Source organism: Hylobates moloch, unplaced genomic scaffold (genome assembly GCF_009828535.3).
Source record: "Hylobates moloch isolate HMO894 unplaced genomic scaffold, HMol_V3 SCAFFOLD_4, whole genome shotgun sequence".
NCBI lineage: Eukaryota > Metazoa > Chordata > Mammalia > Primates > Hylobatidae > Hylobates > Hylobates moloch.
This window is the reverse complement of record NW_026652279.1, coordinates 125,038,400-125,062,342: the sequence shown is the minus strand read 5'-3', so window position 1 is coordinate 125,062,342 and position 23,943 is coordinate 125,038,400. Positions and strand designations below refer to the sequence as shown.

The 23,943-nt window shown below is 33.2% G+C and overlaps 1 pseudogene; it reads left to right on the top strand.

Annotated features, from left to right (window-relative positions):
- The window catches only part of LOC116466436 (protein phosphatase inhibitor 2-like), a 57,551-nt pseudogene extending 35,937 nt beyond the window's left edge, over positions 1-21,614 (top strand).
- The last annotated feature ends 2,329 nt before the right edge of the window (positions 21,615-23,943 follow it).

Below are 23,943 nucleotides of genomic sequence, written 5' to 3'. Positions count from 1 at the left end.
TTTAAATAGTAATATTTATTTTTATTAACAATTATTTTGTGGTTTCCCTGTACTAGACACTGCAACAATTGGTTTATATGGAATATCTTGTTTATTTAACAAAATTATACAATGAGGAAACCATTTTTACTTTTCCTATTTATAGAAGAAAAAAATAAGGATTATGTGACTTCTTCAAAGCTCTATGCCAGTAATAGAAGAAATTAGAATCTAAATCAAGACAGTCTAAATTTGCATATTATAACCCTAACAAGATATATAATGTTCATACAGGAATTGCACTTCTATTTTTTGATGATGAAGGTGATGATAATCATGATCATAATGAGAATTTTATGTTTTATTAAATCATTTTATATTTAATTAGCCACAGCTCTTACTTGATGTCTCTCTGCACAGAACTTTAAGTCATGTAGCGTACAATTAGATTACATGTATTCAAGATGGACAACAACCAGAAAAATACAAAGACATTAAAGGTAAAAACTTATCATTTATTCAGCTTTTGTACAACTAAAGAAATGAATTTAAGTCAAGTAATCTGTGGAAGCTGGGAATATGTGAAGTGGGGGAAGGTAAGGCAGTGGAAAACACATGAACTTTTGAGGCAGGTATAAATGGGTTTTAATCCCTATTCTCTTACTTGGAATATCTGCCTTAATAAATTACACATGACATTGAAAGATCAGTTTCTTCATTTTTAAAACCAATTAGCATTAAAATAATTAGTCTTTTTTACCTTATGCAAATTTTCATGGCTGTTTTTATTCTTTTTATTCTCATATTTGATCTTTAATAGTTGTATAGTGTAATGCTTCAGAATATTTTCCTTTTGCTATTTATCCTGCTTAGTATTTATAGTGGTTTTTGTATTCATAGTTTCATGTCTTAGATCAATTTCATGAGCCTTTCGTGCAATAGGTCATCAAATATTGATACTGATTTATTTTCTTCCTCCTCTTTTTCTGGTACTCAATTAGCAGTGTGTTTGCCATTTTGATTCTACCTCCTATGACTCCGTACTGTTCTTTATTCTGGACATTTCTTTTTTTTTTTCAGTTTATTAGCTATCTTATTAACTGTGCATAATGTGTTTTAAATCCATGCATTACGTTCTTAATTTATTGAGTTTTTCATTCTATACATACCATTTATTAGAATCTATTACAGCTCTTTGACAAAAAAATTTTTAATTTAAAATCCATCTGACATGCAAATTTTAGTGAAATTAAGACTTGTGCTTAATAACAAATGTGTCAGCAGAATCTCACCATTGCACTTACAGAAGCTATTTCCAAAATAATTTTCCAATTTTTATTATCAATATAATATTTATACAAGAAATAGGTTTCCTAGCCATACCAGTTAAATATCACTCTGTAATAAAAGACCACAAATCTCAGTGACTTAAAATGAGAACAATTATTATTTCTCATTACTGGTAGGTATGTGAGATTGCTAGGGCAGACTCAGTTAATCTGGCCTCAGGCTTGTGTCTGCCATAAATTAATTTGGCTGTGGTCTAATTGCGCAAGGATGTCCTCAGTTGGACAATTTATTTCTGATCCACCTGCACTCTTTTTTTTTTAACAAGTTAGCACAGACTTGTTCTCATGTTGATTTCAGTAGAAAATGGAAATGTGTGAAGACTCGAGGACTACGCTTGAAACTATCATACTATAACTTTTCTTAGCTCGAGAAAAGAAAGAAGCCAGCCTAGGCTAAGAGTGAGAAAATACATTCAAACTCTTGATGAGAGGATTTGCAGATGACATTAATATGGAAAATTTGAGACTTGTAGTCATTTTTCCAACCAACCCAACATATTAGCTTGTACCTAAAATTCTCTTAATTTAATAAAGTTCAAATAGCACAGTGATCTAAACATATACAATCATATCTAAGGGGATGTTTTAATCAAAGAAGCCTGAGCAAGAATAGATTAATAACTATCTAAAATTATAATAATAATGGTTTATCAAATAACCTATTAGCACATTAACCTAACCTTAGTTAACAGTTTTTAAGAACATTATGCATACTATAAGAGCAAAGTATAAGTCAGATAAAATTCTCCGTACTTTCTCCATAATTAAAAAAAATTTCCAAATTAGAAGATGACAGTAAACTTAATATTCTCTAGGATTATAAAATCTAAAAACATAAACATGATCATAACCAGCTACCAAACAATTTAATTTGTCATTTTTCTTTAAACTTTAGCCAATGTTAATATTCAATTTTATGACTTGTATACTATTTGTATTTATACATACACATAATACTCAATTTAAGGACTTCAAGATCTGGAAACACATATTTTAAAACTTCCAGGTACAGAACTAAAGGATTTTAGATATTGTATTGGTGAATTAATTTTGACATAGTACATTTACAAGTCCAGTGACCTCAATTATGGAATAATTAATGATGGCAAACATTCTTAATCCAAGGAACTGTATTGTATCTTAATTCCTGAATAAATCCAATATTTAGTTAATAACTTTAGAACCAAGGTCATCTTACTTAGAAGTTTTCATATCACTTATCTTCTCATTTTTTTGTGAAGGAAACTGTTTTCCTCTTTCAAATGCATTTTTCAGCATATTAAAAACACAATAGAAATATATTATTAATTTTCTTATGAAGACACCCACTAGAAAAGCAGAACACTTTTATATGGCAGCTTTAGTATCAGCCAAATAATTTGTGTTAAAGTGATCTATTTTGATTTCTTAAAACCAATACATGGTTAAATAAACTAAATTTTGCTTAACACTGTGTTCTTACTACCTAGCAAAATGTGGTAGCTTGAAAAATATTTGTTTAATAAATAAATTATGTAAATCATAGTTAGAAGTAAATATTATATTGTCAGCAAATTTTAATTTGTTATTAGGCCATAGCTATTTAATTGTAAAAGGCCTTCTTTAATCTTTGACAGAAAAGAGCATGAAGTAGGTGAAAGCATTACAAGGAAAATTCCATAGCAGAAGTTTCCCTTTGTTTTGGTTTAGTTTTTCCATATTCTTACTGATTTTCCTCTTACACTGATTATTTTCTCCTTCCCATCTACACCTATATCCCTTTCTTCAGTACACCTATGTCCACAGCACAGGCACATAATACAATCAGTATGTTTACTGAGACCTGGTATTCTCAAATAGGCATCCTGTTTGTCTGCTGCCATTAGGTCTTATCCGTGCAAACTTCATTACTCTAATCTTTATGCCCAAAGAGATTAGCTCATATCTATAGGCCACAAAATTGGTGTTACCCAGGCTTAAAATACCTGATGATGATGAATGCCTTTGCAAAAATGCCTTCTCAGAAGAGATGAATATCTTCTCAGAAAAGAGAGTAGTGTTCAGGGAAAACAGAGCTTGAAGAAAATAGAGAAAAATAAAGTATTTCATAAATGTGAGACTAAGATAAGCTCATGTGCTCTTCTCTGTTCCTGTCCAATGAGAATTCTTGTAGAAAATTAGAAAAAGAAGACCAAAGAAAGGAAAGCATTTGCTTTCTCTGGAGTTAAAATTTGTAAGAAATAACTGGACCTACTAAATTCCTCTTAAATATTCTTTTTTTAATTTATTTTTTTAACTTTTATTCTAAGTTCAGGGGTAAATGTGCAGATTTATTACATAGGTAAACCTGTGTCACAGGTTTGTTGTACAGATTAGTTTTTGTCACTCAGGTATTAAGCCTAGTGCTCATGAGTTATTTTTCCTAATCCTCTCCCTCCCTCCATCCTCTGACAGCTTCTAGTGTCTGATGTTCCCCTCTATTTGTCCATGTGTCCTCATCATTTAGCTCCACTTATAAGTGAGAACTTCTGGTATTTGGTTTTCTGTTGCTGCATTAGTTTTCTAAGGACAATGACCTCCAGCTCCATCCATATTCCTGCAAAGGACATAATCTTGTTTTTGTTTTTGTTTTTTATGGCTGCACAGTATTCCATGGTGTATATACACAACATTTTCTATATCTGATCTGTTATTGCTGGACATTTAGGTTGATGCCATGTCTTTACTGTCATGAGTAGTGCTGCAGTGAACATATGTGTGCATGTATCTTTATGATAGAACAATTTATTTTCCTTTGGGTGTATACCCAGTAATGGGATTGCTGGGCTGAATGGTAGTTCTGTTCTTAGGTCTCCAAGGAATTGCCACACCATTTGTCACAATGGTTGAACTAATTTACACTCCCATCAACAGTACCATTTGGCACAATGGTTGAACTAATTTACACTCTCACCAACAGTGTATAAGTGTTTCTTTTTCTCTGCAAACTTGTCAGCCCTTGTTATTTTTTGACTTTTGAATAATAGCCTTTCTTACTGGTGTGAGAAGGTATCTCCTTACAATGCAGAAGATATTGGGTGCCAATATTCAATATTTTCAAATTGAAGAAATTGCAACCCAAAATTTCATATCCAGCCAAACTAAGCTTAATAAGAAAAGGAGAAATAAGATCCTTCTCAGACAAGGAAATGCTAAGGGAATTTGCTATCATTTAACCTGCCTTACAGCACCTTTGGAAAGAAGCAGTAAATATGGAAGTGGAAGACCATTACCAGCCACCACAAAAACACACTTATGTTCACAAACTAGTGACAATATGAAGCAATCATATAAACCAATCTGCATAGTAAATAGCTTACATTATGATAACAGGATCAAATCCACACATATCAATATAACCTTGAATGTAAACGAGCTAAATGCCCCAATTCAAAGGTACATATTTGCAAGTTTGATAATGAAGCAAGACCCAATGGTATGCTGTCTTCAAAAGACCTATCTCACATGCAGTGACACCCATAAGTTCAAAATAAAGAGATGAAGAAAAATCTACCAAGCAAATGGAAAAACAGAAAAAAACCAGGGATTGCAATTCTAATTCAAACAAAATAGACTTTAGCAAAGATAAAAAATAACGAAGGGCATTACACACTGGTAAATGGTTCGGTTCAACAAGAAGACCTAACTGTCTTAAATATATATGCAGCCAACACAGGAGCACCCAAATTCATAAAGCAAGTTCTTAGAAACATTCAAAGAGATTCAAATAGTCTTTGAATACTCTGGAGGAAGTGAAGAAAGAGGGATCATGATTTAGTATTTTTAAATAAACTTGATTTGGTTTTCTATCTTTTTGACACACACCTTTAAATAAAAGCTTGTTAAATAAAACTGCACTTGTACAACTTAAAGATAAACTGAGGTATGCCAAACATGATCCTGATTCAGGTAATAGTGTATTTTTCTCCTTTATGTTAATATTTAATTAATTAATTAATTAATTAATTTTTTAAGACAGGGTCTCACTCTCTTGCCCAAGCTGGAGTGCAGTGGAGGAATCCTCGCTCACTGCATCCTTGACCTCCCACATAGCTTCATGGTAATATTAATACAATTTTTTCACTACTGTTTTTCTATTCTCTCTATTACCTGTGAGTTTTCATATCACAGATTTTTGGAATCAGATAAAATGGGGAGGGAAAGTAAATTATTCTCCCTGAGCCTATGTCAGTGGTCCCTAAGACTTATCGCAGGACTGGCAATTTGCTAGGAAGGCTCAATGAACTCAGCATATAGTCATATTCATGTCTATTATTAAATGCAACAAAAAGATACAAAGCTAAATCCACAAAAGTAAAAGGCGAATGCAGCAAACTTTACAAGAAACTAGGTACAAGTATCCAAAAGTCCTCTCACAGTGGAGTCACACAGGCCTATATCCTCCAACGAGTTATGACAATACATATGAAATATTGTCTATCAATATTTTATTAGTTCATTCATTGGCATATTCTAATTAGCTCATTATAGACTTGGTGCCCAGGGTTTTTACTGGGGTTGGTCATGTAGGCAGTTTTTGCTTTGTATATATCAAAATTCTTGGTTCTCAGAAGGTAAGTAGATATTCGGCATAAACCATACTGTTCGCAAAAAAGTTTAGGTATAATAGTTTCTCTTATAAATTTTGGGAATGGTAGGAACTCTCCTGTAATCCATGTTCCCAGATCAGCTAACAGACAACCATAAGAGCAGTCCTTTCTAAGGATATCAGTCTCCAAACTACTACATTAACTCTTTTCTGTGCAATCTTTATTTGCAAATTAGAATAAATGCTTATGTTAGAATACAGTTGATTATAAATAATACAAACATAGCATGCCTGTGGCAGGGTTACTTATATAATGCTGTGTTTATTATTTTTATATTTTTATTCATATATATCATTTCCCTGTGTATATTCACCAGCAAGAATTGAAGAAAAGTCAACTGTTTATTCTTTTCCTTCAGTTAATTCCTACATCCAATTCATGGATTAGTACTTTGTATCAGTCAGTTCAGACTGTCTAACAAAATATTGTAGTCTGAGTTGCTTACATGGTAGCAATTTATTTTCTTACAGTTGTGGAGGCTAGAAGTCTGAAACCTGGATGTCTGGATGTCAGCATAGTCAGGTTCTGCCTCTCTTTCTGGCTTATGGACTGCTGCTGCCTTTTCACTGGGTGCTCACATGACTTCCTTTTTGTGCATGCAAAGAAGGCAAGCTATAGTCTATGCTTGAAGGGACACTGACACAATTATAAGGGCTCCATCCTTGTGTCCTCATCTGCTCTAACCTCCAAAGGCTTTACATCCAAATTCTGTCACACTGAGGGTTAGGGCTTCAACATACGAGTTTGGGGGAGGGGCAATCATTCAGTTTATAATAGTTTAATTTTTCTCATCTTATAGTTGAATCAGTTGATTGACAAAATCATTAACTTGTCTGGGATCATACAGAGAGTGTCCTTTTTCTAAATTCCTGTCATCTTGTTATTGTTATGCCATTAAAACCTTTGATAAATATATTATAATTGAACATATATAGAAAGTTAGAATAAGCAATACAGGATAATAGAGAGTGGAAGGTAAATATGTTGTTTAAGCAAAATTAACAGAGCTAGCTATTGTTGGAAAGTGATTTCCAAAGTAAAAGAAAGCTTTTCTTAAACTCCAGATGTTGAATTTGAAGATCTAATGCAAACCTCACAAATTAATATTGATGTGAAACCTATGGCAGTCACTTAACCTCTTTAAATGTCATTGTTGTCACCTGTTAAATTGAAATAATAATTAGACTTGCATCACCTTTGAAGTCCCAATCACCCATGCCTTTACTTACTAATTGTTTTACAGTTTCACTTGTGTGTGTTTGGGGTGAGGGTAAAATTCTGGTTTATTTCTGTTAACATCTCCCTCTGCAGGTCTGTAGACATTTCCTTTTCTGCTTACCCCATTCTCCTAAATTATTTACTTTGCTGCAACCACTTTAAAGCTTTTACAATTATGTCGAAATATTCTACCAATGTTTGCTGATATTCTTATCTTTGTAGGCTTCTAATTAAAAAAATTATCTCACTGTACTAATAAAAATTGGTGAGTAAAATGCTTTCTATTAAAAACTTCGCTATTTAATAGCAAAGAGAAGAAATACACATAAACAATATTTGAAATTGAAATGATTTTATATCATATTTTATGTACATTAATATGACAAGGAAATTACAAAAAAAAAGTCAGATTGAGATTCCAGACATGTGATTTTGTTCTAGAGAAAACAGAATTTGAAACAAATGGGATGTTTAGGCTATTCTGGTACAGCACTAAGTTTTATATGGGCCTAAAGTATAGAGCATAAGTTAAGGAATAAATGAGACGCCCATTGGAGGAATAATGAGTATTTAATTTTGGTATAAAAAGTTGTAGAAATGGAAGACAAAAGTGGAAATTTACTTGCAAATTTTATAGTTCTCTCACATATTTACCATTATTGAGAACTAGATTAAACAAAATGCACAGATTCTATGAATTGCAACCCATTTAGTTTTCATGCTCACGATATGGCCTTAGATTTCAAATATCTAAATAGAAAAGCATTATTATGTTTATTCAAAATGTACTTTTATTTTCATGTCAGGTTTACTATCTTGAAAAAAAAAGGCTGTGATTATTTCCTTCTCTATATCCAAACCCCTTTCCATGTGACTTAGCAGATTCTCCTAAGAAATGTGGTGAACTTTCTCACCCTTTCATAAGGGCTGGCCTTCTGTGATGATTAATATTAAATGGCAACTTAATGCGATTGTAGGATGCAAAGTATTGTTTCTGGGTATATGTGGGTGTTTCTGGGTGTTGCCAGAAGAGATTAACATTTGAGTCAGTGGACTAGGAGAGGAAGATCCATCCTCAGGAAGACCCACCTACAGTGTGGGTGGGCACCATCAAATTAGCTGCCAGACTGGCTAGGAGAAGGCAGAAGAAGGTGGAAGAAGCTGACTTGCTGAGTCTTCTGGCCTTCATCTTTCCCCCATGCTGGATGCTTCCTGCCCTCAAACATCTGACTTCAAGTTCTTTGGCTTTTGGACCCTTGGACTTACACCATTGATTTGCCAGGGGCTCTCAGGCCTTTGGCCACAGACTGGAGGCTGCGCTATCGGCTTCCCTGCTTTTGAGGTTTTGGAACTTGGACTGAGCCACGACTGGCTTCCTTGCTCCTCAACTTGCAGATGACCTATTGTGGAACTTCACCTTGTGATTGTGTGAATCAGGTCTCCTTAATAAACTCCCATGCAGATACGCATATATCCGATTAGTTCTATCCATCTAGAGAACCCTGACTAATATACCTGGGACATGCTTCAGTCAGTAGAGTGCGGCAGAAGTGACAAGTTGTCAGTTCTGAGCCTCTCTCAAGATATCTAGTAAATGTTTGCCCTTTTTCTTGGATTTCTGAAGTTTTCCATGTGAACAAGCCCAATCTAGGATGGTGGTGCATAAGAAAATATGTGAGGTAGAGTTGAGTAAACTGTTTCATCTCTACCAAGTTTCCAGATACACAGAAAAACCTAGCCAAGATTAGCAAAGCCAATCTGCCATTGATCCTCTAACTGACCACTAAAAATTGAGCAAAACTCTCTTAGTCATTTTCCAGCTGACCTACTGATTTGTCAGCTAAATAAATGCAGCTATTTTACTCCACAATATGTTTTGAATTGTATGTTACATAGTAATGACTGTTACATTATCAGATGGAAAGTGCTATTACTCAAAGTACATTTTTGTACTAGTATTTCCATTACCTAATATAAGGACTGGAATGTGTATATGCACCAAATAGAAATGAAATTACAAGTACTTAATAAAATAGATGAATAAATACAATAATAAAATAAAATAAAAATTATAAGTACTTAAAAACATAAAGAAATTGTCATAAAAATTGCTTAAAAGATGGTTACTAGAGGCTGGGAAGGGTAGTTGGTGGGTGAGAGGAAGGAGGGGAGATGGTTAACATGTACAAAAAATAATTTAAAAGAATAAATAAAACCGTAGTTGATAGCACACCAAGGGGACTAAGTCAATAATAACTTAATTTGACATTTAAAAATAACTAAAAGAGTATAATTGGATTGTTTCTAACACAAAAGTTAAGTGCTTGAGAGCAGAGACACCCAATTTTCCACGATGTGATTATTATACATTGCATGCCTGTACCAAAGTATCTCACATACCCCATAAATATGTACACTTACTATATACCTACAAAAATTCAAAATTAAAAAAATCTAATTAGAAATTGCTTAAAGATATTAATGAAACAGCAAACAAAGGGTTTGTATTAGTTTCTTCTCACACTGCTATGAAGAAATACCTGAGACTGGGTAATTTATAAAGGAAAAATGTTTAATTGATTCAGAGCACTGAATGGCTGGGGAGGCCTCAAGAAACTTACAAAATGTCATGGCAGAGGGCAAAGGAGAAGCTGACACCTTCTTCATATGGTGGCAGGACAGAGTGAGTACAAGAAGGGGAAATGCCAGATGTGTATAAAACCATCAGATCTTGTGAGAATTCACTCACTACCATGAGAACAACAGCGGGGAAACCACCCCTATGATCCTATTACCTCCACCTGGTCCCACCCTTGACACATGGGGATTATGGGAATTACAAGAGATTTCAGGAGGACACAGAGCAAAACAATACCAGGGGCACTCTTCAATATTAATTGTAATTATTAATAAAAGTATTACTTCCACGTGGTGCATTTTTTTATACACTGGTATTTGTTTAATCCTCCTTGCATAGCCTGGTGCTTAGAATATAGTAAAAGCATTGTAAGTACATGTTCGTTTTAATAAATAATGTTAAAATATTGAAGGTGAATGAGTCTTACATAATTTACTAATTTAATTTCTCTTATTTTAAAATCTTATTATATTCATTCAGTCCTCCCTCCATGTTTATGGGTTCTATATCCATGGACGTAACCAAGCTCTGATTAAAAAAACTTATAAAATGCAATAAAAATAAGTCAAATAAAAAACAATACAATAAAACAACTATTCATATAGTTGTATATATAAACATGTATAAATAGCATTATATATATAAATGTATTACATATATAATGTAATATATATAGCATTACATATATAAATAGCTTTACATATAAATATAGCATTACATAAAATAAATATAGCATTGCATATATAAATTGCATTATATATGTAAATGCGTTATGTATTGCAAATACTACACCATTTTTGTTTCTGTAAGGAGAATTTTGTATCTATTAGGGGTCCTAGACCAATCACTACATGATATCAAAGGATGATTTTATAGTTTAAATGGTAACTTTTCATTAAACAAAATAGTGACCTAGAGTAATTAATCACATCTCTGTTTGTGTGTTTGTTTATATGCATGTGTGTGTGTGTGTGTGTAACTTCAAGCAAAATGTGTTCCATGTATCACAACCTATGTAAATGTTTATTTTAAATAGGTATTGTAACTGAAAGCCAGTGAAATAAATAATGAAGTATTTCTGATTGATTATTTTTTAGAAATATTAAAATAGTCATTTAAAACCTAATTCAACAAGAAATAGCCAGATGTTCAGAAATGAGTAAAGAAATTTCATAGGATGACTTTTCAAAATTGGTTTCTGTATCCAATTTCATTAAAATGTTTGAACAACAAAACTCATATTTTCATAGAAGATATAGCATCATTTTGTTAAAAATTACCCAACCTAACTTCAAAAATCGTCTCTTAGGAATAATAATAAGTGTAGAATTTACTTTCTAATGTTACAAATGCTGCAATTTATAAGAAAGTTTGAAAATATAAAGAAAACAAAAAATTTATATTTGAAAAATGGAAATTTATATCTATCTCAGTAATATTTTTTAGATTTAATTAAATAATAAAAATAAGCCAGTGAAAAATAAAACCACACTGACTTATTTTGAATACATATGTATGCCAAACTATATAATTATAAGAAAAATATTAAACAAAAACTTAAAACTGACCAATTTATCATGTGCAGAGCACCATCTCAACAAAGTTATTTATTAAAGCTGCATGAATTCCAAATACCCCATGAGGTATAATTGTAGCTTCTAATAAGTAACTACATATAATTCAAAACTATTATAACCTAGCTGTCTAATGAGACAGTAATTTCTTCCTCTGACAGCTTCATTTTAAAGAATTCACATTATGCTCCATCATGGATTATAAACTATGAAAAGTTTAAATTATAATGAGCGCCAATTTTATTTCACTGCAAAGGGCAGAGAATTTATAAAGAATACATATTATTTTAATTACTCCTCTAATAATAATAATACTATGCACATGTGAAGAAGATTAGCTCAGAAAAAAGTAAGTCTGAAAGACCAATGCAAGACAAAGCAATATGAAGAGGCTATAATAAATTGTTAAATGGAATTTTACTTTGACTCTTGACTTAATAACAGCAACATATTAGCTTAGGTAAATGCATCAATCATGATTTTTCTTCATGTAGGATGTATCAGTCAGGATAGAATGGTTGTGTTGTGCTAACAATGGATATGACACGACTGAATTATATTTCTCAGTTCCAAGCATTCTCAGTCTTCCAAAGGTTATCTTAGCATTTTAGTTAGGTTCCTTTGGTCTCCAGGGCACCTACTCATAAACGTATATTCACATGGACTGGATCTGGAGAATCAAGGATGAGGAATTAAACGCTTCTGCCCAGAAATGAGAGCTATTACTTTTGCTCATATTCATTGTCACAAGCAAGTCATTTCACTATGGCCTAACTTAAAAAATACAGGAAAGTTCACTACTTCCAGCTGCCGGAAAAGGAAGAGAACCTGATGTGTGTTTTCCTTACGATATCATTTACTCTTCCATGGTTTAGAAATTTTGCTATATACTTAAGTTTGTTAGGGATAACATACTTAAATGAAGAATACAATTTTAAAGTTAATCACCCAATGGTGATGAAAATCATGCACAATATTGCATGATTCTTTCAAAGTGAACATTTCTTGAAAGTTCCATGACTTTAAAACAGACAGCCTAAAGCTGACGGCATTAATTTGCCATTTGGCACTTTAAATTGACTATCAATAATCTTTGATTTTCAAAAGATAAGTGTCTTTTCTTACAATTAAAATAAGTCAACGCATTTTTGAAAATCAGATTTAAAAGTTGTAGTTATGACAGAAAAAGGCATTTAAAAAAATTTTCTTAGGATTTTAATTGCAATGAAGTTAAGACAGCACTTTAAGAACCTTTGCTTTTCAAATACAGTCAATCAAAAGTTTTATCCAAATGCCTTAATATTATTACAACCACCAACCTATTGCAAAATGTACTGATTTAATTAAATGGTAAGAGAATCATTTAAAACTGCTCTTGAAAAATCTACAATTTAGAAAATAAATAATTTATCATTACTGCATATTAATTGAAAATCATTTTTATTTGTGACATTATATAATTATGTACTTGAGTTAAATTTTTCAAAATAATCTTAGGTGAACCTGTATTAATTTATAATGTGAGGAATTATGGTTTCATATTCATACTATAGAAAACTTTCTGTAGTATCATAGCCCAATAATATGCATGAACAAGATATTAAAGCTAGCTGCAAAATTAACCTTTGTTCTTATGTAATATAGCAAAACATCCACTATTTAGAGGTGAAAAGCCTGCCTCTACTTATTCTAATTTCATCATATGCTATATGTTGTCATATATTGTTGATTTGCTATATTGTTGATGCTATATTGTTGATATCTTCTTTTTCTATTATATTTCAGAAATTTTGTCTATAAAATAGTTTCCATTTATTGTGGACTATGAGACGTCTACTTTAAAGATAGCATTCGTAATTTAGTTGTTTTTTGAACTCTTTTATTATAAATAATCCAAAATCTTATAAACTCTGGATTTCAAAACTATTCAACTAACTTATATTCTACATATTCTTCATTGCTTGAAGAGAATGGTAAAATTAACAACAATAACAGCAATATATTATAGTAATAAAAGGAGAAGAGAAAAAGATGAAGGATATATGATGGGTAAGATGAAGAAAAAAATTGAACTTACCAGTCATCAATGACAAACTTTTCTTCTGTGCTCTATGCGTTAAGAAAATCATCTATATGAATTTTAGTTGGACCTTATAAATTATTTTGTTCACTGTATTAACAGTTAAATTTATTAAAGTTTTAATGTGTACTCTACTATTAACTAAGCATTTAAAACATGCATCCAGAGTTAAAACTTTCCTTATAATTTCTTCACATGGAAGAAAACTAACCTTTGTGGTAAATTATACAGCACACTCTTTCTATCTATATCCTACTAATCTGACAAATTATCGAAATTTCAATCAGAAAACCACCACATAAACCATCATATTGAATTTAGTAAAGTTTCTGGATGTTAAAACAAGTGGAGAACCAACTAAAGAAATGAATTATTAATGTAATGAAAGTTTCTGACAGGTGGTAAAAGCCCTAGGGTTATGAAGATCAATGTACAGACATCCTTCAGATGTCAAATCTTGTTCCTAACAGAAACATAAAAATGCTTGGGAAATATGTATTAAGGAACAAAAAATTACTTTATCCACATCTAGGCTTTAGAATATATCTTTTAGCTAAAAAACTAAAATATAGATAATACAATCTATAATATGTTCACATAAAATAGGATTGTATTTTGTATTTTCATCGGTTGTATTTTTATTTTATATTTTTCTCCATTTTAAAAGACACAAAAATACTCAATAAAAATAAATTTAAAAAATATTTCCCAATAGAAAGTATAATAATAAATACTAGAAAAACATACGTAAGGCTTTTATTCCTATTTCAAAGCATTTTATGTTTTCAGGTTTAAAAAAGTCATAAAAAGTGTACATTTTTCCAGAATTTTTGAATTTGTACTTTTACAAGACTAGAATGGCATCCTTCATTAGAATAATTTTACATGGTTGAGATATTTGTTTAAAAATTTGAAGTTATAAAGAGCATTAGAAACATAGCAGTAACTCTTGATTAATATCCACAATCCTACTATCAACTTCTCAGTCTGGTAGATGAATCAGTAAAATTCAGAAGTTTTTATAAATTACTGGGAAGAAACCCAATTCTATTGCAAAGCAATAAAAAATTAGATTTAGCGATATTTTTAAAAAATAACTTTCTTGAGCCTTTTCAATATGTCTTAAATGTGTTATTTAGCCTTTCCAATAAGCCCATTTGTAGATATTATCTCCATTTAGCTGTTATTATAACAACTGTTAAAGTCATACTTAACATTACTGTCTTCTTTCATCCTTACAACATCTCAATGAGAGGATTGGTATTAGTTTCCTCATCATTTGATTGACTGATAATCAGCTTTCATCATTTCATAGGTGAGAACACTGAGGCATAAATAGGCTAGAAAACTTGCCTGTGTCACACAGCTAGTTTTTGGCCACAAAGGCTTGGAATTCTGCCTAGGAATGACATTATTCTTCTCTGAATAGTAATCTTTACTTAGACTCTTAAATATCCTCGCAATTTTAAAAAGCATTTGCCTTAATCTCTTTCTCCTTCTTATTGCTCTATCCTTCCCCACTCCCTTTCTTTCTGTGTGAATGGGTAAGTCTGAGTTTAATTTTAGCACATTTAGCACATTGAGTTGTCTTTATGACATGGAATACCTAGGAGTGTTTAGAATAAAGGATCAATAAACAAATACAATATCCTTCTGAGTTCTACTCACATTCTTTAGATACAAATGTCTAAGAACAACTTTTGATGCCTATCAATAGTTATGCCCTTCTGAGTTAGAAAGATGTAATATAATCAAATTATTTTTTTCATATATTTTATAAACTCAATACCAAGAACAAAAAATGAAAGAAAAGTTTATTAATATATCCTTATCCATGCATTGGATATTTTAAAATATACTCTTTTCTCATTTTAGACTACTCGCCCAGAAATATATCTATCTTCTAAAATTATATTCATAAATAATTATTAACATACTTCAGGAACAAGGATCAAAGTATATCACCTTGTTTTCTGCTGAGAAGTAAGTCCTGAAAATGTAATGGTGGCATTCTAGTCCAGGAAGCAACACTTCTGCTTTTTGCACAGTAAGCAGTCGTCAGTATTTCTGAGCAGCCACTGTGATTTCAGACACACTCTGATAAAGGTTTCACTATTTTCAGACTCTGGCCTGATAAGTCAAGATATCGAGTTTCGTCAGACTGCTGAGATATTTAGAAACTCAGCAATCGGATTCACTAAGTAATCCTTTATAATAGCAACAAGACTCCTAGGACACTTTCTCTTTAGAGTAGGTTTAGGTGAATCATCTGGTTTAGCTTGACCTCTTGTCTTCTTGTACCAGCTAAGACAGATTCCTAATTTAAAAATACCTGGGGAGTAAAATCGGTAGCATCTGGAAGGGAAGGCTTTGTAGCATCTGGAGTGATGAGAGCTTTTGATCCCCATTTCCCTGTAGGTCTCTGACTTTGCAATTACATTTGAAGGACTTCTCTGTTGAATAACAGTTCCAGTCAAGGTGATACAATCACAGACAGGGGGAGAGGAAACAAGGGAGGAATAAAAAACAAAAATCTTGGAATGGAGACTTTGATTTTCTTTGTTATTATAATACAATAAAATAATTGTTTTTCCTAGCTTAAACACTCTTACTTATTTCAGTTAGGTGCCTTGACTCTTATTAGGCATTTCACAAATAATCTTTATCTGATATGTTTTTAAATTGTATAACCCCTGCCAAGTTGAAAGCACACACTTTAACAATGAATTTAGGCACCTAAAACATTTCTAACAGCCTCATCAACCATGGAGGTTGGCCATTCTAGTCATTTCCACATTTGATTGCTTTATTTTATAATTATAGAAAAAGTTTCTGTAAATCATTGGCATGTTTTCAGTGACAAGTAGCAAGGACAAAAATCAAAGGAAAAAAAAATGTTGGGAAGGGCATAGTGTACCCAGGGATTGCTTTACTGAGGAGCAGGTATGTGAACAAAGAACTGCAAGACGCCAGGTAGCTAGGCAGGCATATGTCTCGGAAATAAACTTTTGAGATGAAGGGAAGAGCAAATTCAAAGAACTGGAGGGAGAAGTGTGCCTGACATTTTTAAGAAAGATTGAGGTTAGTGAAACTGAGCCGAGTGAACAAGTGACAGAATGGGAGGAATTGAGATAAAGGCTCAGGAGGAAACAAAAGCGCTGGATGTTCTGGGATCTTGTAAGGACTGTGGCTTTTACTATGAGAAGGTGTGAAGCAAAGGAGGGGCAAGATCTACTTTTGAAGAGGATCACTCAGACTGCTGGATGGAAAATAGACTGAGAGGTGATAGCACAAAAGAGTGACAATTCAGAAGGCAATCACAGTGACCCAGAGATGCTGGAGACTTGGGCCAAAGAAGTAGCAGCTGAAGTTTTGAGATGTAGATGGATTGTTGATATAATTTGGAATTTTCTATGACTAGATCTGATGACCAATTAAATGTGGGGACACAAAGCCTAGGATGATTCCAAGGTTTTTGGCCTGAGAAACTGGAACAATGAAGTTTCCGTTTATTGAGATAATGTTGTTGGATTGTCCTAAAAATATACATTATCCGTGGTGATTAAAATTATGCCGAGAAAACTGGCACTTAAAATTACTTTCTTGGTTAGGCGCAGAGGCTCATGCCTGTAATCCCAGCACTTTGGGATGCTGAGGCGGGTGGATCACCTGAGGTCAGGAGTTTGAGACCAGCCTGGCCAATGTGGTGAAACCCCATCTCTAGTAAAATACCACCACGCCCGGCGTGGTGGCGGTAGCCTGTAATCCCAGCTACTCAGGAGTTGAGGCAGAAGAATCACTTGAACCCAGGAGGCGGAGGTTGCAATGAGTAGAGATCGCGTCACTGCACTCCAGCCTGGGTGACAGAGTGGGACTTTGTCTCAAAAAAATTACTTTCACAAGTGTGTCTGTTAGCATTGAGTAAATAAGCCTTCTTGAGTGAGTTTTACCATTAGTGATAAATATTTTATACTTGTATTTATTCGTAAAGCAACTCAAGACATGAATGTGTATTTTTTTCTAATAGAAAACAAAATATGACCTACCTTAGAAAAATATAAAATATAAGTTATCTGTGCTGTCTTTTGCGTCTTTTTCTAGAGTTTTTTCAAAGAAACATTATGCCTGAAATGGACTTTTCTACAGCAGCTTATTTCTTTGTTTTATCTAGTGAAAATTAAGTTCAATATCTATATTTGAATTGATAATATACATAAAACACTGTTGTAGGTGCCAGGTAAATTTTTGTTAAAGAAACCATTTAATCAAAAGTGTCCACTGTAATAGAAGCATAGATTAGGTAAGTATGACATTACATGTTTCTTGGATCCAAGAAACAGAAAAAATAAGACTTACAGTATTCTGGTTCAAAGTATTCCTATTACAAACCTACTGACATAATGAACAGAGTACTTTATATGACAAGACTTCACCTTGATAGATACAGATCCAGTTGTGGTCTCTTACACAGCAGTGTTCAATGACAATCTTGAACAATTTCAAAATCAGGCCTCATTATTACCTTGTGATTTTAAACAAGTAATTAAACTGCTTTCAGTTTTTATTTCTTCAGGTGTAAAGAAAAGAAACTAAGGGACATCCAGTCAATAGAACAAATTGAACTAATATTAAAGGATTGTTTTCCCCATCTCATTTGTCTAATTTCAGATTAAAATGCTGAAACAAATAAGGAAAATAACTTTTAGATACGTATTTGCATCTGAGACTACCTAAGATGGGCTAATCAGCTACTCTGGATTGACCAATTCTTATTCCCAAGGTTTCTGGGAGCCTGACAAGACTTTTGGGCCAATGCTAGGGAATATATGGAATAAAAACAAATAATGTTTTGTAATCATAGATCTGTGAATTGTTTTGGGAGCAGACCATACCGTCCTAGCTATTTATTAACAGTAATTGAATGTGTGATTTTGAACTTCTGTTTAGTGAAGCCTGAAAAGTTTTGATAGATAAGGCTTGGTCACATAGCTGGAATGTGCTTACACAGCCAGCTTATGTAAGAGATCAGGGCAGACTTTGGACTTCCTGGTACAAAGTGCATTGCAGGTATGCTGGTGATGGTTTCAGACCTGGAGGTCCAGGCAACCCAACAGTGTGAGGAAGAATACGTCTGTGCCTTAGTTGTCAGGACACATTTCAGTGCATGTCCTTTTCCTGATACTGCTGTACTGAGTACCTTGCCTGTATAGGAAAGCTGTTCCACAAGTATGAAACTTTGTGGGCCCAGTGATTTGCCTTATAGTCATTAATGCACAATTAAAGCTAAAACCAAGGCAGGTTAATTCCAGGTTCCAGAAATAAAAATCAAATCCAAGTCAGAAGAGTAGGTAAAGCTAACATTTCTCTAGATCTTAAGAATTGGACATGGGTTTCTGAAGTTTGATTGCCTCTTATGAGGAGAGAAAGAATGTAATTGTCCCACAATCAGATATCATGGCTATGATTTTAGGATCCCATCCTGTAAGACAGTTCTCTGGATGGGCTTAGACCAAACCAGTTTTATTCCCTTTCTTTCTTGTAGTTCTCAAGAATAACTGTAGAATGTGCTGGGAATGCAACACCTTGAGATTATGGGAAGATGCCTGAAACAGCCCAGGATCTCTTCTAATTCCCCCTGGATGTGGGATGACTTTTATTCTGGGGATCTCGTTGCCCCAGAATAAAAAACTTAGGATGGGCTGTTTTTCAGAGTCCCTCAGCTGCAGTGCAAGGGGGCACACACACAGGAGACTCCATCTGGCTCACATTGATTCTCAGGGTTCTGTTGTCCCTTGTTGCCTATATGTAAGTATTAATAATAAACCCACTTCATGTAACTTGTATACATGGGTGTTCTGTCTCACGAGACCCAGACAAGTTGGCAACCAGTGCACAGTGAACCTGCTTCACACATGCTGATTTGGCCTTTTATAGAGGAGAGAATATATGAACCCAGCAGCCACCCCAAGAATTGTCTGCTGAAACATCATGTTTCCAGATGAAAGAATCATTTAATGACTTGCGAGGTACTCTCGTTGTGTCTCAACTTCTCCACACTGACCATTGTAACTAGTTAGTATCTATTGTAATTGTCAGGATATCCTTCTGTTCCTTAAATATGCCACTCTGAATTTGAAGAAGAAAGTTTAAGGAAGAGGAAGAAGTGTTAACTTTATTTGTCCTGTGGTGTGTGGTGTGTGTATGTGTGCGTGTGTGTGTCTGCACACACAAGTGTGATTGTCTATGTCTTGCTGAGTTTTACAGAGATTAATCTTTTGTGATCACCAGTTTGTATGGCAGAATTTGACACGTTATTCTATTTAGCTGTTCTATGGTAACCTGGTGTGGTTAGTATAATCTCTATGTTAAAGACCAGTAAATGGAAGCAGACAGAATTTAAGAGGCACTTCACAGATGACATAGCTTGTTAGTGATTTGGCTATGACTGGGATCCAATTCCAAAGTTTTACTAATTTACTATTCTATTTAAGGACAGGAGGGAGTTACTCGAATCCATGTACTGGCTCAACAATATTTTCAGAGAACTAATGTTGCTTCTGTTCTAAAACTGAAAAATCCAGTATGCAAAATATGGCAAATACAATGAAAAAGACACTGGAAATTAGCCATTGAGTTTGAAGGATTGAAATGCTATACCTTGTTTTAGTTAGGGGAGCATTGCTATTGCTATTTTGTTCATTTTTTTGAACTCAAAGATATTCTATAGCTAGTTTTATTCTGTTGTTGAGACTGTAACAGAGCCAAAGAAGGAAAAAGCATACAGAGTGTTGTTTTGTTGTTTAAAATAAAACACTTTTAAATATTAGGGTAGAGAAAACAGGAGACATAGCCCTTTGGGTAAAAATAATCAATAAGAATTATACTTCCTTCAGTACAAGTGTGTAGATACTGAAAGTAGCCAGTTTAAATGAATCATGCTATCTAGGTTTTACTCCTATGAATGACGAAGTCTGATTCTACGAGTAGTATTCCAATCTTTTAATTTTAAAAAATAACTTTTAGCTCAAGAGGAAAGTATGTCAGTGGGACTGATGATCTTCCTATTTTCAATAGAATGATGAACCTCTAAAGTTGATTCAAGCTCTTGCACTCTTATTAAAAAGCCCTTGACAAAAAGTACCAAGTTTTGAAGCAATCCTATCCTTACAGAGTGATTTAAGAATTTTGGTTTAGAATTATTGGATGCCTATTTTTAGAAGTTCCCTTCTCATGTATCTTTATTGATTCAAAGTGTCATTACATTTCTGAAGCTGTAAGGAAATTGTCTGCTCAAAATTCAAGGATTCAAGAATGTTCTACTATAGAAAAAATCTTGGATAGTTCAGTTTCTGATTTTCATTGGAACTGAGGGAAATTGCTCAAGTGAAATATAAAGTGCTGAGTTTAAAAAATAGCCCTAAGGTTTTACTAAGTAGACACTTCATGTATAGTCGACAGAGTTTCTAGGCAAATATTTGTTTAAGTTCATCTAACTACAGGTTAGGTATAAGTGGGGAAGAAAGGGAGATGATTTTGTTTGTACGTACAAGGCAAACACAAAGTAAATATATATATATATATATTTCAATAAATTATTTAATGGAATTAAATGGCAGAACAAAATAAGCTGATAAACATCAGTGCAACATTATATATATTATCTTTCAAACATATGATCAAGGATAACATTGAATTTCTATAACAATTGCTCTAGCCTGAGCTCTAGCTAACAAAATGCACACCTGCCATACTGGAGCAACCTGGGACCCACTGGTGCATACTGGCCTGATAACAGCCTTATTCATGGCCAAGTGAAGCAATGGTGAGGTTAGAAATGCAGACTGTATCACTATGCAGTGATAGACATAAAGAACCCTAACATAAATTTACAAATTGCTATGGCATTATTGTTATTAGCAGTGCAAAAAAGAAGTATACAACACATATCTGTGGTTTTAATTGCACTTTATATTTGAACAATTTGTCTATATTTTTTAATCATGTAACTAACAAAATACTTCTATTTCAGTAAATTGAAATGGAAAGAGGAGAGAATATATGGACAGAAATATTTTTACATTAGCACAAGAAGCTGCATGGCAGATTTAGAAAGAAGAGTGATTTCTCAGCAAAATACTAGTATGGGCAACAAGGTGAGAATAAAAGCTTCAAAAAACTGGCAACTGCTTATGAAAACTGCTATGAGATATGCAATAAAATTCAAAAGGTATTCTACATGCAATAAAATTTTAAAATCTCCGATTGAAGGAGTGTGTTTTTGTGATATTTGAGTGAGCTGTCAACAAAGATGTAAGTACTCTACAGTAACCAAGCAGACAGTTAGAGGTTCACACACTTTAGGCTGAGCAGCTCAGTTATATAAAAAAAAGTCTAAGGACTGAATAATTTTAGAATATAGCTAGACTTCAGGTTTAGCAAGGAGCAAATAAAGCCATAAAAAGTTGATAGCTTGAGAGATTAAAGTTGGAGGCAGCAGGTTGTAGAAAAGAGAGCTGAGAAGTATAAATTTTTGAAAGGGACAGATAGAAAGTAATGTCAATGTGTTCTCTAAGTGCTTATACTTACACCAACAAAGCTTGTTAATTTTAGGAAAAATATAAAATTAGAGAAGTAAGTAATGGGTTAAGGTAATACCAGTAAGATGTAACAAATAAAGCCTGAAATGTAGTGTCCTAGTGCAATAAATACTCATTTCTAACTCACATAAAGACTGACTTCTAAATCCTTCACTGAGTTCAGGTGTCACATTTAATGTCATACCTAAAGATCTCAAGTCTTGAATTCTATTTTTAGGAAAATTGACATCATATTAGGGGATGGGGAAATAGCAAGTGTATTATAAATCAATTAGATTTAGAAATAGATAAAAACAAAAGATACAATAGGAAATAAACTAGGCAATTTCTGAACATTTAAATATATTTACCTTGAAGAAAATATGCAAATTTTTTACATAGTATTGAGGGGAAATTAAGTTTCCTTGTCATGAACAGATGTATCTGTGAATAGCTTGTGGTGAAATCATGTGGCAAAAGGGGAATATGTTCTGACTGATGGGATATGCAGCAGCACAAAACAATTCTTTTTCTGGTCCCCTCTACTAGACCCCTCTACTCCCTCATGGTTTTGCCTCTGAGAGAGTTAGATCAGAAATAATAATAGTAGTTTAGAGTGAAATTAACTAATACCTAAGTACAACTGCAACTAATACCCCAGATAGAGCTTCCTGAATGGAAAAAAGTCAAGACATCCCCTAACATGTCTAGATAACAATTTATAAAATGATTTTCTCTACCCTAATGGAGAAACGTTACAACCTTACCACAACATTAATCAGACTTCTGTCTAATAACAGGGGATTTGAGTTGGAATAACCAAGACTCAGACTTTTTAAATGTCTCTAGAGAAACTTCAGGACAACAGGAAACAAAAGGCACTAAGAGGAAATGTTAGCCTCTGACACAGCAACAACAAACAGTAAACACAGCCTAACTCTTAGCTAGATAAACATAAAACCTCACACTAAAGATCTATTTGCTTCAGTTCCTTTTACCAATACATCACGTTCAGCGTTCAACCACAAATTACAAGCACGTTATGAGGCAAAAGAAAACACATAATGAAGCGACAAAGCAAGTATCAGAAACAGACTCAAATTAGATTTTGGAGTTATCAGACTGGTAATTTAAGATAACTATGATGAATATGTTAAAAGCTCTAACAGAAAAAGAGAACAACACACAGGAACAGATGGGTAATGAAATGAAATAAAGAGAAATGAAAAGTCCTAAGAACGGATCAAAGGGAGATGCTAGAAATCAAAAACACTGTATCAGAAATGAACAATGCCTCTGACAGACTCATCAGGGGACTGAACGTGGCTAAGGAAGAAACAATTGAGCTTGAAGATATGTCTAATGTCTCAGACTGATAAACAGAGAATAAAATGAAAGAAACAGATGAACAGAATATGTGAGAACAGTGGGCCAATTACAAAAGGTACCACAAATGCAAAATTAAACATCAGAAGGAAAAGAGAGAGAGAGAGAAAAAAAAAAAACGGAAGGAATACTTGAGGTAATAATGACTGAAAATGTTCAAATATGGGTATGTCTCAAAGCCATAGGTCCACTAAACTCATAAAACACTAAGACGGTTAAACATTTTAAAAATCGAAACATGAGCATAACATATTCAAACTGGCAGAATTTCAAAGGGAAAAAGAAAATCTTGAAAAAATTCAGAAGAAAAACACCTGTAGTTCTGAGTCTTCTCTTTCATGTGGTTACTTTGGAATGTTCACTTTCATAACTTATTAATATGCATATGTTGTACATTTTTGCATAGACTTTATTCTTTCATGTGAAATTATATTATGATAAATTCCAGGTGTGTTTTACTACAGAATAATATGCTCATTGCACTATTTATGTTTTAGTGTTAATTATTATAACTC